A 17,318-nucleotide genomic window follows, 5' to 3' on the forward strand; every position below is an offset into this window, starting at 1 on the left:
TGGATACCATGTGCAATTTCTAATTTGTTGAGGAGCCAAATTAGAAATGAGCAACTTAGGCTTCTATAAATAAGAGTTATGGTCCCAGTTTGCATATCATGTTTTTGTTTTGTTTCCTCATCGACAAAACTCTCTGGATACTAAGGAAGATTTGCAAATTGAAGATCTTGTCCAAATCGACTTCATACTATGGATTCTGGTACGCTTCCGTAATTTTCTGTCTATCCAATTTATAATTTCTTAAGAATTTGAATAGAATGCATAAGTTTTGTGTTGATATTTCTCAATCCAATTTATTCTATCATGCCTACCTTGGAAGGAAACTGTTTCTTTCATCATTTAAATTTTGAGGTACGAGCAAAAGCGACGTTGAATGTTTTTATCAATTTGAAATCTAACGAAAAAAAAGTCAATGATCAGAAATTTAGATGAAAACACACATTCTAGTTTTTTTTGGCTCGAAATAAAACTATAACCCTGATCGAGCAACTAGTAGTCCTATCTATCCACCTCTCCAAACACAAGATATTGAGTACCTATGATGGTAACCACATATGCTGACATGTGATGTTTGGACATAAAATCGAGTCCTTGTGAATGGGCAAAACCTGGTGCTCTTATTTGACAACGGTAGGGACAATTGTTGTAATTACTGACCAGAAAGACACCAAATTCCCCTTTGGGTGCTTCAACAGCGGTATAGGTAGAAGAAGCTGGTACGAAAAAACCTTTTGTATAAAGTTCAAAAAGGTGAATTGAGGTAGAGTAGACCGATGATCTTGTAGTCATTTGGCCAGGACCTGCTATTAAAATCAAAACTTAAATTTCTTTCCCCTCTTTTCACTTTTCTTTTAATATAACGGTCTCTCTCCAAACCTAACTTGGTAGTTTCCCATCATAGGGCTTTCTATCTATAGATTCTTTTCCAAGTTACGCGTCTTCGTTAAGATTAGATAAAGGCTAAGCGTCCTTGGCTTCAGAGTCAAATCGGATTTCAACGCTACTACAGCTTTTCTGAGTCTTCATTTTGCTAACCATTTGTTTTATCATAGATTGATTTTAGCTTTTCTTTATCAGCGCAGGGCAGCGGTTGAAGCGGGTATTTCTTTTCTAAATGACAGATCAAAATGAAGTTATAGAGACACAGTCCACTCCGCTTTTCGGAAAAAAGAGTTTTTATTCTGCAGCTTCTACTCCAAGTTAATGGAGCTGATTTCCCGTCACTATGACGTTTTCCCAATGCGCGTAACCACAACACAACGAACTTTTAGTGCTACGAATAATCAATCAGAAGGTGGACAAATTTTTAAATAAAAGATAATGCTTCGCCTTTTCTTGGTTTCCCAACCTGTTACTTTCAAAGACTGCTCTCTCTCGGCTGGATTTTATGCAGTCTACTAGGAGGATCTCGTATCCAGAACCTAAAAGTCAAAAGAAAGGCATTAAAACCCAGAAAACTTTATATCCCTTTACTAGTGGAGGTCCCGTGGTTCCTATGCCGCCGCCTTTCCAGGTTTTTTTTAGTTAAGTATAGTTAATGCTTCGACCCAAAGTAAAGAGTTTTTAGCTAATTCAGTGGATAAGATGGCAGCACTCAAGCTTATTCAAGAATGGGACGGCAGTGGTCCGTTGGCAAGCTCGTTCTGATTTTAGATGGAGTACATTGGAATCCTTAAGCACCACCACGAACGCTACTGTTCGTTCGTGTTCAGTAAGGCACACCTGCCAGCAGCCAACTCCTGCGTGTTAGCTTAGTTATCCTCATCCAGCCACTAACTTGATGTATAGCTTCCCAACTGTAACGAATCATTTTCCCAAAACAAATCAATAAAGAAGGCAATGATTTATCCGAAGAACCGGAAGCGCTGGGAAAACAAGGGGTTTCAAATTCCAATGCTTCTATACGCCCAACGAGATGCGCCAACTTTGGAATGCTTGACTTCTAAACCCTACGACGGTTTCGAGATGGAGCTTAACCTGAGTCTCGGTTAAGAACGGCAATGATCTTACGTTTCACACGGCGCATGATTCCATGGATAGTTTCATTCGACATCGTAATGGAGGACATAGCTTATGATCATCAGCTTTGATCATGCCACTAGGCATTTGATTAGGACATTGCACAATGATTCGAACACTTTGTCGCATCTCTTTAATACGGAGACAATAACAATCATAACGATCTCCTCTCTACTGGTACGTCAGGATCCAATTGGTCATGAACATCGTAAGGTGCTGCTTTTCGCAAGTTCCAGCATTCCCCTGGTTGGGATGGGTATGCCCCCACTTACTTGGCTTGGGCCTAAGTGAAGTAAATGGGGTGACCCTGCCGAGTTCCTTCCCAAAAAAGAAAAAGGAACTGTACGTGAAAGTTTCCCTTCATACGGCTCGAATAGTTATGACCGAAAAAATCAGACTAGACAATTTGGCTACAGTTGTACGAAATTTTTTGGTTTAGCTTCTATTTTAGTCTGAGTAAAAGGGGAATAAAGAAAATGTTGGCGGAGTACACTAAACAGATCCTTTTTTTTTTCTAGAATCAATTTGACGTAATAATATAAATTAAATATATATATATATATATATATATATATATATATATATATATATAAAATTTGATTTGACGTTCTAGGTAGGGACCTACCCGATTCGACCGACTTTTGGATAACAAGAATGCGAGCTGATCTGCTTTGATCAAGGAAAAAGCCTAGTCAGCCACCAACTCGGTACAAGTAACGTGACCTACTGCTCGGCCTTCGCTTTTTGAGGCTTCCTCTATCCACATCTCTATGTGCCTGTAGCACTTCCATATGGAGAAAGATAGGCTTACCATGTTCCTGTTAGAATGTATACTGAAAGCCTAAGCTTTTGTAAACATTTATTTTGAATAAAGAATCACATTTGGTCAAATTATCTACATTTGTTTGTAGTTGTTCAATTAATTTATATTGTAGATAACATAGTATGTGGTGTCACATGCAGAAGATGATGTTATCAGTACCTTATAAATTATAAACAGTAGCTCATGACCAAAATGAAAAGGAACAAACCATTGGAAGGTCATAGTGTAATTAGGAATTAGTTTATCTTGACTATATAATTACACTAGTACACTCAAAGTGTATTGAGTAGGACCATTTGAGGTCGTTTCTTTTATACTGACTTTATAAAGGAACAAATACCTCGGTTATTATGGAAGTGTGTGCTCTTAATCCTAATATAATAACAAGCACATATATTTGATATTTATTTCTTTAATTTATCAATGGGTGAGATTTAGTTCGATGAATCAATAAGCTTGATAAATTGGGAAATGATATCACTTATAGTGTGTGTTGTTGATTATACAAGAAAACTGTGTCCTAGAGATACTAGGTTGATAATGTCCCTAAGGGGAACTCATAAGGATTGTCATGTTAAACCCTGCAGGTGGACTTAGTCCGACATGACGATAAGGTTGAGTGATACTACTCTTGGACTAAGATATTAATTAAATGAGTTGTCAGTAACTCACTTTGATACGGCTGGCGATGGAGGGGGCCAAAAGGAAGGGGTGCGAAGGGTCAAAGTTATATAGCAGTTAAAAGTCAAGATGATCTGGCAGTCAGTAGTCAAGGTGACTTGGCAATCAATAGTCAAGCTGATTGGGCAGTCAAAGTCAAGTATATGCGGCAGTCAGAGGTCAGGCAGACGTGTCGATCAAGGGGGCAAAGTAGTTGAAAGACAAAAGGAGACTACAGGCAAAGCGCAAAACACAGGTCAGGATCGGCAGAGCTGCTTAGAGACAGCTCAATCTCCAGGCCTGCGATTCAAAGGCCCAGAAGTACAAGTCACAAGGCACAGGTCGGAAGTAGTAGAGCTGTGTAGAAGCGAGACAAGCCGGTAGATCTGCGATTCGAAGGCTCGGAAGTGCAAGTCACAAGGCACAGGTCGGAAGTAGTAGAGCTGTGTAGAGGCGAGTCAAGCCGGCAGGTCTGCGATTCGAAGGCCCGGAAGTGCAAGTCACAAGGCACAGGTCGGAAGTAGTAGAGCTGTGTAGAGGCGAGTCAAGCCGGCAGGTCTGTGATTCGAAGGCCCGGGAGTACAAGTCACAAATCATAGATCGGGATCGGTAGAGCTGTTCAGAGTCAGCCTGGGTGGCAGGTGATGCTTAGGGGTTGGGTCTGATCAAAGGAGGCGAGGTAGAAGCAGACCACAATAGATCGGATAAGCTAAGCCGTGCGGGAGTCGGAGAAGCACAGTTGACCGTCAAGGGGTAATCATTACATACCAGCAATGAGTGCGAAGGCAGAGGTTTCTAAACGAGAAGATGCTTTCACAACCAATGGCAACGCGACAGATGTCCTTCACTACAAGACAAAACCTATGTGTAAAGGCGGAGGTTCCTAAACAAGAAGATGCTTTCGTAACCAGTGGCAGCGGGACAGGTGTCCGGGACTATGCGACAAAGCCTAGCGTCTAACGCTTTCTGACAGGCTTGCAGGTTCTAGAAGCGGGGAGGCATAAAAGGAAGGGACTTTTTCGTACGCAGGTACGCATAGACGTCGAGACAGACAGACGCACACACAGACTGTCTCTCTCTCGTCACCTTTTTTCCACAGCTTTTCACTTTCAGTCAGTTTTTTTCCTTCTTTCTACATTTTTTGGCTGGGGAAAAAGTACCTGACTTGAGCGTCGGAGGGCCTGATCCGGGGAATTTTTCCCTGGGTTCTAGTCTCTAACGTGATGAGGGGGATCGTCTGAGTGTGTGCAGGGACCTGTAGCATCGTCAGCCGCCCGTGGGAGCCAGATCGCCCGAGACTTTCCGTCAACGACCAGTCCGTCGTGACCAGCCTTCGTCCGACTCAGCTTTCGGACAGGATCACACTTAATTAGTGGACATTCGATATCTTAAACACAGGGAGACTAACACACTCATAATAAGAAGGAGCCCAAAAATGTAATTTGGGATTGGTGCGGTAATTCAATAATAGTTCTCTAGTGGAATGAATTATTATTGATAAAATTAAGTTGTGTGTTCGGGGCGAACACGGGATGCTTAATTTTATCGGGAGACCAAAACCAATTCCTCCTCTCGGTCCCTATCGTAGCCTCTTATTTATAGAGTACTATACCCACCTATACCCACTTAAAGGAGGCCGGCCAAGCTAGCTTGGGGATCAAGCTAGGGTCGACCTAAGCTTGGTTTAGGGTGGCCGGCCCTAGCTTGAACCCAAGCTAGAGGGGCCGGCCATAATTAAATTAAAAAGAATTTTAATTTTAATTTTTATTATGTGGAAGATATAATTTATTACAGAGAATTAAAATTAAAATATCTCTCTTTAAAAAGATCTACAAAAGATTAAAAGAAAGAGATTAGATCTCTTTCCTTATTTGTACATTGGAAAGATATTTTATTTTTTTCTCTTTGAAAAATTATTCACATGTTGAAAATTAAAATTATAGAAATTTCTTTTTATCAACCATGAAGGGATTTTAAAAGGAAATTTTATTTTTTAAAATTTCCAAAGATAAATAAGGAAGTTTTAATTGTTGATTGAAATTCTCCTAATTTGTTCTTTTTATTGTGGCCGGTCATCACAAGTTTAATTGGGAAATTTTATTTTATTTTTCTCAATTAAATCATGTCAAGGAAATTAAGGAAATTTTATTGTAATTAAATTTCCTAATTTACCAAGGCTAAGGAATATAAAAGAAGGGGTGGGGGTGCCTTCATTGGTGACAACCTCTATTATTTTTCTCCCTCTCTTATTCCTTGGTGTGGCCGGCCAACCTCTCTTCCCCTCTTCTTCTTTGTGGTGGCCGAACCTTTCTCTTGGCTTGGAGCTTTTGTGGTGGCCGGATACTACTTGGAGAAGAAGAAGAAGAAGGAGAGAAAGCTTGCATCCCTTGGAGCTTGGTTGGTGATTTGTTCTTCATCCTTGGTAAAGCTTCTTTGTCGTGGCCGAACCTAGCTAGGAGGAGAAGGTGGTTGGTGGTTTTTCATCTCGGAAGATCGTTGTCCACACAACGTCCGAGGTTAGAAGAGGAATACGGTAGAAGATCAAGAGGTCTTTCTAGAAGGTATAACTAGTAATTTTTCCTTTCCGCATCATACTAGTTATTTATGGAAATAATACCAAATACAAGAGGCTTACGATTCTAGTATTTCGAATATGTTTTTCGATGTTGTGTTCTTTTGTTTTTTCTTTTCCTTGTGATTTGATTGTTCTTTTCGGTTAACCTAAAGTTATTTTAGGAAATTAAATATTATCTTTCCATAAAAGGTTTTGTCTAGTCGGTGGTGGTTGCTCCCATATCCAAGAAGGTCATGTGCCTCGCCACGTCAGTACTGGGAACCAATTATGGAAATTAATATTTAATGGAATTAATAACTTAAGGTGACTTGGGTCGAAAGTGTTAAGTTCCGCAGGAGATCCAAGTCAAAACCTAAAAGAACAAATAGATTAAGTTTTGGATCAAATGTGTTAAGTTCCGCAGGCGATCCAAAATTTAATTTAAAAAACACATGGTAGCTAGGAAAAGGTTCAAACCTTTGTACAAAATTTTTGTACAGTGGAACCTCTAGGTTTTCCGAGTAGCAACCAACAGTTCCATCAATAGCACCTAATCTATGCAGATGTTGGCGGACCGTGGTCTACCCAAGTGAACTCATGCGGTTCCGACGTGCCCAGAGACCAGAGACGAAATCCGTTCATAGTCCGTAGGACAAATTGAATTTGACTGGGCTTACACACATTCGCTCACTTACGCTGCCCTCCCTCAGCTCACCCTATCCCTATGGGCCTTTTGCTCTTATAATGCCAAGTCTTCACTAACTGCATGCTTTCGTAGGGTCGGGTAGAACCGTTGTTGCTTGATGGGAACTTTTCCCATATTACTATCAATGTTTACATGTCACACGACCTCTTAACATTACACCACTGAATCCCCAATATTTTGCTTGTTGTGCAGAGACAGTGCCAATATCCATTAATCGTTCTTTCCAGATACGGTTGCCGATTGACATCTCTTCTAATTCGTCAATACGAGAAGCAAATTGTTGTGTGAAGGAATCAATATCTCGACATAAGCCAAGAGGCAGATCTTGTGCCACTCCATCTGGTCGTATGAAACTGGCATGCATCCTGGCCCCCCGAGACTCTTTCATAGAATTCCAACAATTTTTCCCGTTCCTCAAAAGCCCACAAGAATGGAGTTAATGCTCCCACATCCATAGCATGAGTAGTTAAAGCAAGTGAATGATTTGAAATTCGAGTTATTTCACGAAATAACACTCGTATATATTAAGCTCGTAAGGGTACCTCGCAATTCAAAAGTCTTTCTATGGCTGAAGAATAAGCGTGTTCTTGGGCCATCATAGAAACATAGATAGGGTCGACGACGGAACAAAGAACTCAAATTAAATATAGCTTTTTCGTATACGTTCACTTGCATTACATACGCAAGTGCTCTCTGAACCGTGCTATAAGGTTACCCATAACACGGCTCTCCCACTTGAGTTACTTGACTATCTTACCCTTAGTCACTTTAGCTCTTCAAGGATCTTCAAAATAGCAGTGTAACAACTAGTCTTTAGTCTTCTGGTCACCTTTTCAAGATTTTAGCCGCTCAAAGCATCTCGTATATGCTTTTGGTACTTTTATTCTTGCTGTTTTAGGTTTTTTTTGTGGGTCTGGATTGATCCCCTCTGCTTTCAGAAATGAATGGATCTGAAAAAGAGGCTCTAGCTTCTCTTTTTCGGGTCGAGCCGGAAGTGATAAAGGCCATAAGAGAGTCTTGCCCAACCGGAAAGGAAGAGAGGAAAAAGGCGCTGTCATCTATCTCGATCAGTTTCCTGAGGTCCAGACCGGCTCAGAGAATCACTGGCGCCCTTCGTTTCGCCAACAAAGAAATCATCCTTGACGATTTTCTTTCCTACTGAGCTGCCTTTCTTCGTCATTCTTAGTCTTACCTTTGCCTGACCTGACCTTATTTATAAGCGCTTTTCATTTTTTTTTGCCTTTCGACTTTCCCTGGTATGAGTCCTACCAGAAGGCCAGGCTCTCTTCGAACCTGGCTGGTAGGATAATCCTAACAGGTTTTTTAGGTTTTTTCATTGCCCAGTCTCCCGCACTGCTCAAGTAAGTGTGCGACTCCGTATGAGGGCCTCTTTATCTTTTGCCCACTCTCCGATTATCAAAGAAGAGAAAGTAGGAAAGTTGGGCAGTAGATATCATGAGCCCTCTGTCCCACACATCTATCCAGAAGCAAGTGTAGTTCACCGGTTCCATCGAATGCACCTTTCTTTCGGAAAATTCAAAGATAAGATCGTATGAGTTTGCAGTTATGCTTCGAATGCTTCGCCATAGAATGACCTCTTTTCCGGTGCACTCGCTTTATATCTCCGAAATAAAAGGAAAAAAAAGTCCTATCCTAGCTTCTGTACGGTCGATCATTCCGCTGGCATCTTGCATTCATACCTCCGTTTGACTGCCGCTCAGGGATGTAGTTGTAGTTAGTGGGCTCCATCTGTTATCTCCTTATTCTTCTCTTCTAAGACATGTTGTTGTCGTCGACATCTTATCTTACATATGTCACTTAGTCCTCTCTTCTATGCCTCACTGTGCCACCTCCGAAGCCGAAAGAAATGGAGAACTTCATTCAGTGACTACGCGATCGCCCTCTAAACGATCAAAATAAGGTAAAGCTTGAAGATAAGTTTTGTACTCTATTAATTTTTCAGTTCCTCTAGTCGGGTGGGTGCCGTCCATTCTTTCGACCAGATCCCCTTACGTACGTGCGGGTTTCCTCGCATGCGGCTCACGCCATTTGAAATCCTGTAGTGACATTGAGACTGCTCGACCTCGGAAACGAATTCACATGTAAGTAGCGCTATTTGTCGTACCATTGACTCTTTATGGTATGAAATTGACTTTCTTCGCCCCAAGAATGAATATGCTTCCGGCCTGATAATAGTGGAAAAACTTTTTCTTTCCATCAACCGGCCTACCCTGGCTCTTACACCGTCTGGGCTCCCTATGCTCTCACGGCTAAAGCTTACCATGTTTCGCGCCAGCGGCCTTTTCGCTAGATGGTCTTTTTCCAGAAGTGCCATCCATACTCTCCGCTGAAAAAACTCGCTGCTGCGTTCTGTTAGGCTATAGATTACAGGAACAAATGTAGTTGAATGAGACAGCAGGCGGGTTACACGTTCCACTGCGCCGAGATGTGAGGTGCAGGTGGTGATGATCACCCCGGGCGCTAGCGCTCTTGACAGGCACTCCAGGACCCGCCAACGCTCATGAAAACCCGTTTGAGTCCTTCATTCAACCAGAGATGTGGATAACGAGGCCACCTTCACAACCTTATTCCTGCTGTCCCATGTTGGTGGTTTGCTTGAGTTGCTCAACCGCCCATTAGCTCGGTGTTCATGATGTGCTACGGAAAAAAACTCCACCGTGTCGGGGGACCAAGCAAAGTAGGGCATAGCTAACAGCATAGGAGCCGACTTGGCATCAGCGGCTTCATGCCGCACTGGAGTAATCCAATATGTGGTTCCGCACGTTCCATCATTTCTCCGTTCATTTCCAATACTAATCGTGAAACACCATGAGCAGCAGGATGTTGAGGTCCGAAATTCGAAGTGAAATTTTTTATTTTCCTCTTCTTAGTCATCATGGAAAAGCATAACTACGAAAAAGATTATTCCTTGAAAGGTTTCCCCTATACTCTATCTGAAAAAAGATGTTCTATAAAAATACAACAAACAAAGGATAGCAATACAGAAAGGGACAATAGTATTTCAAGGATTCGTGGATGAGAAAAGCATGTCGTCGCCCCCTCTTGATTGAACCAGAGGAAAGGAACTCTTTCAAACTCGGAATGAATAAAAAGTAATCTATACCCTACTAATAATTATATATAATAATAATGGGAGATGGGAGAGTTTCGACTTCTGTGTCAATATTTCCCTCATACTCGGTTATGTAAAAAGTGTCTTTCCTGCCGGGCTCTCCATGATGTAAGAAAATCAAGTTTTGGAATTTTATAGTGTGAATCCCGTTCATTCTAGAAGATTCTATTAATGAGGATTATCATGAGGATTAGTGCCACACTGAGACTTATTCGATAATAGGCGACGTCGTTATCACTCGTTCCTTCTTTTTCATAGGGCATCCAACGTCAATATCTCATGCACAAATATACAGTGAAGCCTACTTCAAAGTCCACTTATTAGCCAAATGCACAAGCTGAATTAGAGCAGCGAATCACATTCCATCGGTGCTCAAGGGACTCTACTTCGGCAGCAGAACAGAAAGGGATTCACTCTGAACAGCTTAAGTTGGAGAACGAGTGCTTTTCGGCTTGCTTGAACACTTGAAATCTACTCATCTTGCTACCGTTGCTGCTGACGCTGGTCTTCTCCTATCTGTGTGCTTGATCCGGTGATCATTCCAACCCTCATATTAGACTAAATTGGGTGGTGCGCGAAAGCCTCATTCGCATAAAATCCTATCCTCTATTAGTAAGCTGTTGAATGAGATTATTCCCTTCTTGATATGGCACTGCACTGACAAAGAAAGAAGCGTCAGGCGAATCAAGTTGCCTATGGAATCGACTGTTTTACTCTATAATGACAGGCATGGTACGAAAGCACTTCGCCCGAAAGCAAGGGTCGAAGGGATTGTTTTATAGTTAAGGAGATAGATATTTTCGATAGGCTCGAGCGTTATCGCATGCGAGAGGGTATCCTAAGATAGAGCTCGTTTTACTGTAATTTAAGAAGAGGGGCGAAGAGCTGAGCCGAAAGGCGAAGGGGCGAAGAGCTGAGCCGAAAGGCGAAGGGGGCGTTGTCAACTTATTCTTGATACTATATACTTAAGTTGTCGAAAAAGAAGACAGTATTTTAGCACTCATAAACACACTTATCGTGCCTTTACCCGGTCGGAAGATAGGGAGGGGCAGGTAGGAAGGGAAGAATAGTCAGCATAATCATCCAAAGATGCTTCTTTCATCCGTGGAAGCATACGAATCGAATCCCCATCCGTAGAATCAACTGGAAAAGAAATCGAAAGAGGCGCATCAGGATCAGCAAAAGCCGAGGAAATATACGATTACACAGAAGATGGAAGCTGAAGCGAGAGCTAAAGCTTTTGGACCCCCGGTGTCGAGCAGTTGGGGCTATCCAGTCCAGGCTCCACCGGATAAGGTTTGATAGGCTATCGTGAAGAGCCATTACTTGAAGTTAGTAGGTAGAGGTTGAGTGCTCGAGGGACCCTAGGCTAGCCTAGCCCATCATTAAACATGTGAGACTGTAGCGAATAGGCCACAGACCCTTCCATCTAATTCCCGTCATTACGCACTCTTTCACTCTTTGAATTCCGTCGTACCATTCCCTTATACATTCCCCAATCGCACATGATGTTCTTTTTTGGGGCTAGGAGCCTCGCTCTGTCTGCGAATAGTTGAGTGGTGCAAGTGAAATAAGAGTTCCAAAAGCACAGAAAGAGGATCAGCACTAGTGCTTTTCACCCTATGGAAAGAGATGTTGAGAGTCTGTCTGCGGGAGGTAGGGATGAATTCAGAGATTGACTCTTAAGCTCTAGAAAAGAAGATTTCGACTTTTCCGAACCAGGAATGTACATCTTTCGTCTGTAGCTTTGCTTATCTGTTGTTGAATAAGAGAGATAGGTACATCAAAATTCTGTGGTTCCTGACCAATTCACATATTTGTGCCCACTCAGCATCGGGGAATGGATGATGAGGTGGAGCTCTGAATGATTGAAGGTAGTTCACTGTCCTGGCATCTCCTGGCCTTTTGATCCTTGGCATTGGCAACTCTTGCAATTAAGACCTTTGTCCTTTCCGTCGAGCTATGGAGAGGGCAAGATCGTAAAGGGGTCGACGAACTCTCGAGTGCCGAAACCTAGGGGAACAATACACACTTATGGAGAGATCCTTGGCAGAGTCAAAGCTAAAATTGGCTTGCCCGGGTCATCGACCGGACCCCTTGCTTCTCTTTCTGGAAGATGAAAGAATCTGCTAGAAAAGAAGAATACCAAGCGATAAAAGGGATAGGTGTTAGGATCGTTCGTACTCGGCTAGAGAGGGGGTGTGAATAGCCGCCCCAAATTCTCGCGTTCTTCCTACAGTTAGGGTTAGTCGCAGCGGAAATACAAGGAAGAAACTAAGGAGAAGAAAAACAAACCGATGTAACGAGGTTCGGAGATGAACTCCTACTCCTCGGCGTGTCCGTAAGGTGGACGAAGCCTACCAATCCGTCGGTGGATGAGTCCCCGGAGAACCGGCTAAATATGAGCTCCTTATGGGTGGAGAAACCTCGCCACAACTACTTCTTGCAACAGCAAGAATGGAGTACGACCAATAGAGAAAGAAAACAAGAACAATATAAATGTAAAAACACTCGCTTGCCTTCTCCTCTTCGACTGGATGAAGCAGCAGCTTCACAAGACGCCTACAGCAGCAGGGACCAGCCGATGAAGATGAAGCTCACACGAAGCTCGAGCTCAGCAAAGCTCAATACACAGCAGTAGCTCAGTAGGAAGAAAAAAGGAGGAAGAAGAAACAGAAGAGAAGCCTCGATCTCCTTTTATAACCTGCAGAAGACAGCGAAGAAGAAGCCAGAAGCTAGCCGTTGTGTCGCAACGGCTAGGATCTGGACCGATCAGGCTCCACCCTGATCGGTCCAGAGTCTCTCTGATCGGTCATGGGGACCGATCAGACTCCATGCTGATCGGTCCCCAGATCGATCAGTCCACTCACAGAGAGTCTCTGTTCGTCTCCTGATCGGTCTGTGCACCGATCAGGGTTCATGTGGATCGGTCCACAGACCGATCCCCTCCTTTTCTCTTTGCCTTCTGTTCACTTTCTGATCGGTCTGCAGACCGATCAGATAACATACAGCAGCATGCTGTTTGGTTACTGATCGGTCACTAGACCGATCCAGATACCCAGTGTATCACTGGATCGATCCACTGATTGATCCAGAGCTTGGTTTTTGTCCAAACCAAGTCTCAAGTCTCTCACACCAACATCCGGTCAACTTTGACCTGTTGGTACATCATGCTTAGCGTCCGATCACTCCCTTGACCTGCTAAGACTCCCCACCAAGTGTCCGGTCAATCCCTTTGACCCACTTGGACTTTTCTCTTCGTGTCAAGTATCCGGTCACTCCCTTGACCTACTTGACCTTCTCAACACCAGATGTCCGATCACCCTTGATCCATCTGGATTTTCCCTTGCCCGGCTTCACTCACCCAGACTTTCACCTGGCTTCACTCATTTCCATCCGCCTAACATCCCGTTAGGACTTTCTCCTCACTTCCTCACCGGGACTTCCACCCGCCTAACATCCAGTTAGGACTTTCCCAACCTGGTTTTACTCACCAGACTTTCCAACCGCCTAACATCCCATTAGGACTTCTACCGCCTGCTTCACTCACGGGACTTCCCTGCCTAACATCCCAGTTAGGACTTTCCCATTACCTGGTTTTACTCACCAGGACTTTCCAACTGCCTAACATCCCAGTTAGGAATTTCCCACTGCCTGGTTTCACTCACCAGGACTTTCCAACTGCCTAACATCCTAGTTAGGACTTTCCCTCGTGCCAAGCTCCCTGCTTGGACTTCTCCGTGCCAAGTCTCCATACTTGGACTTTTCCCGTGCCAAGTCTCCACACTTGGACTTTTCGCGTGCCAAGCTCCCTGCTTGGACTTTTCCAGTGCCAAGTTCCCTGCTTGGACTTTTTCGTTGACAAGTCTCCATATTTGGACTCTTTCCCGAATCAGGTCAACCAGGTCAACCTTGACCTACGGTTGCACCAATAATCTCCCAAATTTCTATTCTTGTCCCATATCAAGAATACAACTCTTCCACGAGTGTCAAACATCAAAATACAACTCAACTAGGTCAACCTTGACCTAAGGTTGCACCAACAATCTTCCTAAGTCAAACATCAAAATACAACTCGAGTCAGGTCAACTCGAGTCAGGTCAACCTTGACCTATGGTTGCACCAATAATCTCCCCCTTTTTGATGTTTGACAAAACCATAATCAAGTTAGGTTAATCCGATAACCTAACTTAGGTTTCCCAATGTTCTTCCTTGAACATTATCTAGAACAATCTCCCATTCTCCAACACTCTCCCCCTTTTTGACACACATCAAAAAGAGAGAATCAAGGTCAAGAGTTTCCTCCTAATGAAAGTCCCATACCTTTCATTGAAACTCTTAATTTCCCCCTTGATACTAAACTTATCAATCAACTTAGTGATAATCCCATATCACTCAAGTCTTTAGGAGTAACTCCCCCTAAAAGTCAACTCCCCCTTGACTCATAGGTAAAATTCCCCCTAAAGATCAACTCCCCCTTGACCATTGCACCAACAATGTCTCGGAAAGTTTCAACCCTTTAGAGATCCAAAACACCAACTTCCCGAGCTGAAATTTCAGACAAACAGTCGAAATTCAGCAAGTTGGCACGCCCTGATCGGTCACCAGACCGATCAGGGATTCCCTGGATCGGTCACAGTGACCGATCCACACAGACCTGGACCGATCAGGGAACCTCCTGATCGGTCCACGACCTCTGATTCTGATTTCTGAATTTTTCTCCTCCCGAAATTCAGAAACCTCTAGAAAATCACAGAAAATTCTAAAAATTATAAAATTTTGAGGATACATTCCTCATAACATATACTATCATGGAAAAATAGTTTTCTATGAAAATAACTTCCATTTTTCAATCTTGATACAAAGTTCAAAAACTTTGAAATAGTTCAAGTTTAACTCAACTTTGTATCACAATGTTCAATGATGAATGCAATCACTAAGATGACTTCATCAAGGTTTTCCAAATCAATTTCAAAATGATTTTAAACCTTTTAATTTAGGACCATAATCTTAGGGCTAAATGTACATGACTTGTACACAAGCTTTCCCTATGATCCTCCATTTCTTGAATTATGCTCAGTTAGGTACAAGAACTATGCACCTTGATCCTAATTCATGATACTAATATCTCACACACATCTAAAGTGTATCAAACACATCCATGACAATTTTGATGTGAGATATGGGTTTAGGTATCTTAGACTAAGGTCTCATGCATTTTCTAAACACAAATTTGATCTCAATATCAAAATGTATTTTTCATCCTTAAATCAATTCAATTGATTATTAATGCAAGAGATGATGACATGGCATAAAATGATATCATAAATGAAAACATGTGTCAATGTCATGATGTCATGGCATAAAGTTTGAAACTTAAATAAACATGACATAAAAACTAGCCTAAGCATTATCATGACATTTCAAATGATAATAAAACTAAACATGATGTCATGACATGTGAGGGCAAACAATCATGGCAAGATTTAGCATAAATAAATATACCTAGATTACCTATCTAAGTATCCTTAACCACTTGGCTAACTTCAAATTAATCCTAGATTGCCCCTAAATGCCAAAATCCTAATTTTGACACTTCTTGAACTCTAGATTAATTCATGCCACTTAAAGATCAAATTTATCCTCAAAACTTGGCATGTTTCATTTTTCCTCGAGAGTTCTCTAGATTTTTCCAAATTGTGCCAATTGAGATTAAAAATGAAATTTCCAATCTTTTAGGCACATTTAACTCTTCAAAGGAGTAAATGATAATTCCATTTCATTTTCAAAAGTTCTCAAAACCTTGAAAATGCTCCTTGAGTGTCAATTTCCTCAAAGTTGGGTTAACTACCCTTCTAATCGGAGTTGACACTCTCTAACCCATCTATGGGGTAGAGAAGATGCTCCTAGGAACCCAATACCTATTAGAGCTCATTGGGTTCACTAAATATTCACTAGGGATAACTTCCCTAGCAACCCTCCTAATGACCCTCTTAGGCTTTAAAGCCTTGGTCATTTGGGTCTCATCAAGGTCAACTATAGGGGTGACTCCTTGTGACCTTGGTAATGGTCTTCCTAGCCCTAGGTTTTGTTCCATAATCGAATGAAACATTATGATAAGTGGGTTTGACCAATTGGGACTTAGGTTTGTGACCCAAACCTTTCTTGTCCTTGGACTTGGGTTTTTGACCCCTAGACCCTAGAGTCAAATCCTTAAGAGCCTTTTCTAGAGAGTCAAGTCTTGACCTCAAGACTTGATTTTCTTTCTCTAATACCTCAAGTTTTGATTTATCATTTTTCTTTGAGGTATTCCTAGGCATGTGTCTAGATGATTTGGGATTTCTATCTAGATTTTCCTTAGCCTTAGATGAGTTAATTCTAGGGTTAGCATTTCTAGAATTTTTCTTATCTAGGCTAACATGCTTGGCTCCTAAGCACATGTATCGATTTCTAGTGTTAACATGCTTATCATTATTGACAATGGCAATAAGACTACTAGCATGCATCCTACTAGAATTGCAAGAATGAGCTTTAAATGTTACCTTAGGGTTTGCCTTAGCTCCCCCTTTACATGTGTTTGGCCTCTTGTCCTTGTGAGGTTGCCTCCCCCTTGGACATTGACTCCTATAGTGTCCCCGTTGCTTGCATTGGAAGCACACCACGTGCTTCTTGCTCTTGCATGTCGGGACTCCGGCTTCCTTGACCTTTGGTGCCAGTGGAGTCTTTCTAACCCTCTTTGGACACTTACTCTTGTAGTGCCCAAACTTCCTACACTCAAAACACATTATGTGTAATTTGCTTGAAATCACAGTGTTTGAGTTACCTAGGGTTGTGGATGTAGATGAGCTTTCTTCTTCATCCCCTCCGGAGGTAGATGCCTCTTCTTGCTCCGATCTTGAACAAGAGCTCTCCTCCTCTTCTTACTTGGATGTTGAGTAACCCTCAACTCCCAATTTGCTTCCTCCATGATGTGAGCTACTTGACTCACTAGGCTCCTTTTCATGGAATTTTGCCAAATTGTTCCACAATTCCTTGGCGTTGTTGTACCTATCTATCTTGCACAAAACATTATTAGGTAAAGCAAATTCAATAATTTTTGTTACCTCGTCATTGATTTCGGATTGTCGGATTTGCTCTTTCGTCCACTCCTTCTTGATAGGTTTTCCTTCCTCATCCATCGGAGGGGAAAACCCTTCTTGTACACAAAAATAATTTAACATATTAGTCCTAAGAAAATACATCATCCTTACCTTCCAATATGTGAAGTTGTCGTGAGACTCGTAGAAGGGTTGAATCGTGACATCTTCTCCATAGAGATCCATCTCTAGCCCGTGCTCCCCCGGGTGTTGATCCGTCGAAGAGTGGTCTGGCTCTGATACCACTTGTTAGGATCGTTCGTACTCGGCTAGAGAGGGGGGTGTGA

The 17,318-nt window shown here is 42.3% G+C and overlaps 1 pseudogene; it reads right to left on the reverse strand.

The window, feature by feature from the left end:
• Positions 1 to 498: 498 nt before the first annotated feature.
• Positions 499 to 9,880, reverse strand: LOC122008554 (annotated as a pseudogene).
• Positions 9,881 to 17,318: the final 7,438 nt, after the last annotated feature.

The sequence above is a fragment of the Zingiber officinale genome, chromosome 8A, assembly GCF_018446385.1.
Source record: "Zingiber officinale cultivar Zhangliang chromosome 8A, Zo_v1.1, whole genome shotgun sequence".
Classification (NCBI taxonomy): domain Eukaryota; kingdom Viridiplantae; phylum Streptophyta; class Magnoliopsida; order Zingiberales; family Zingiberaceae; genus Zingiber; species Zingiber officinale.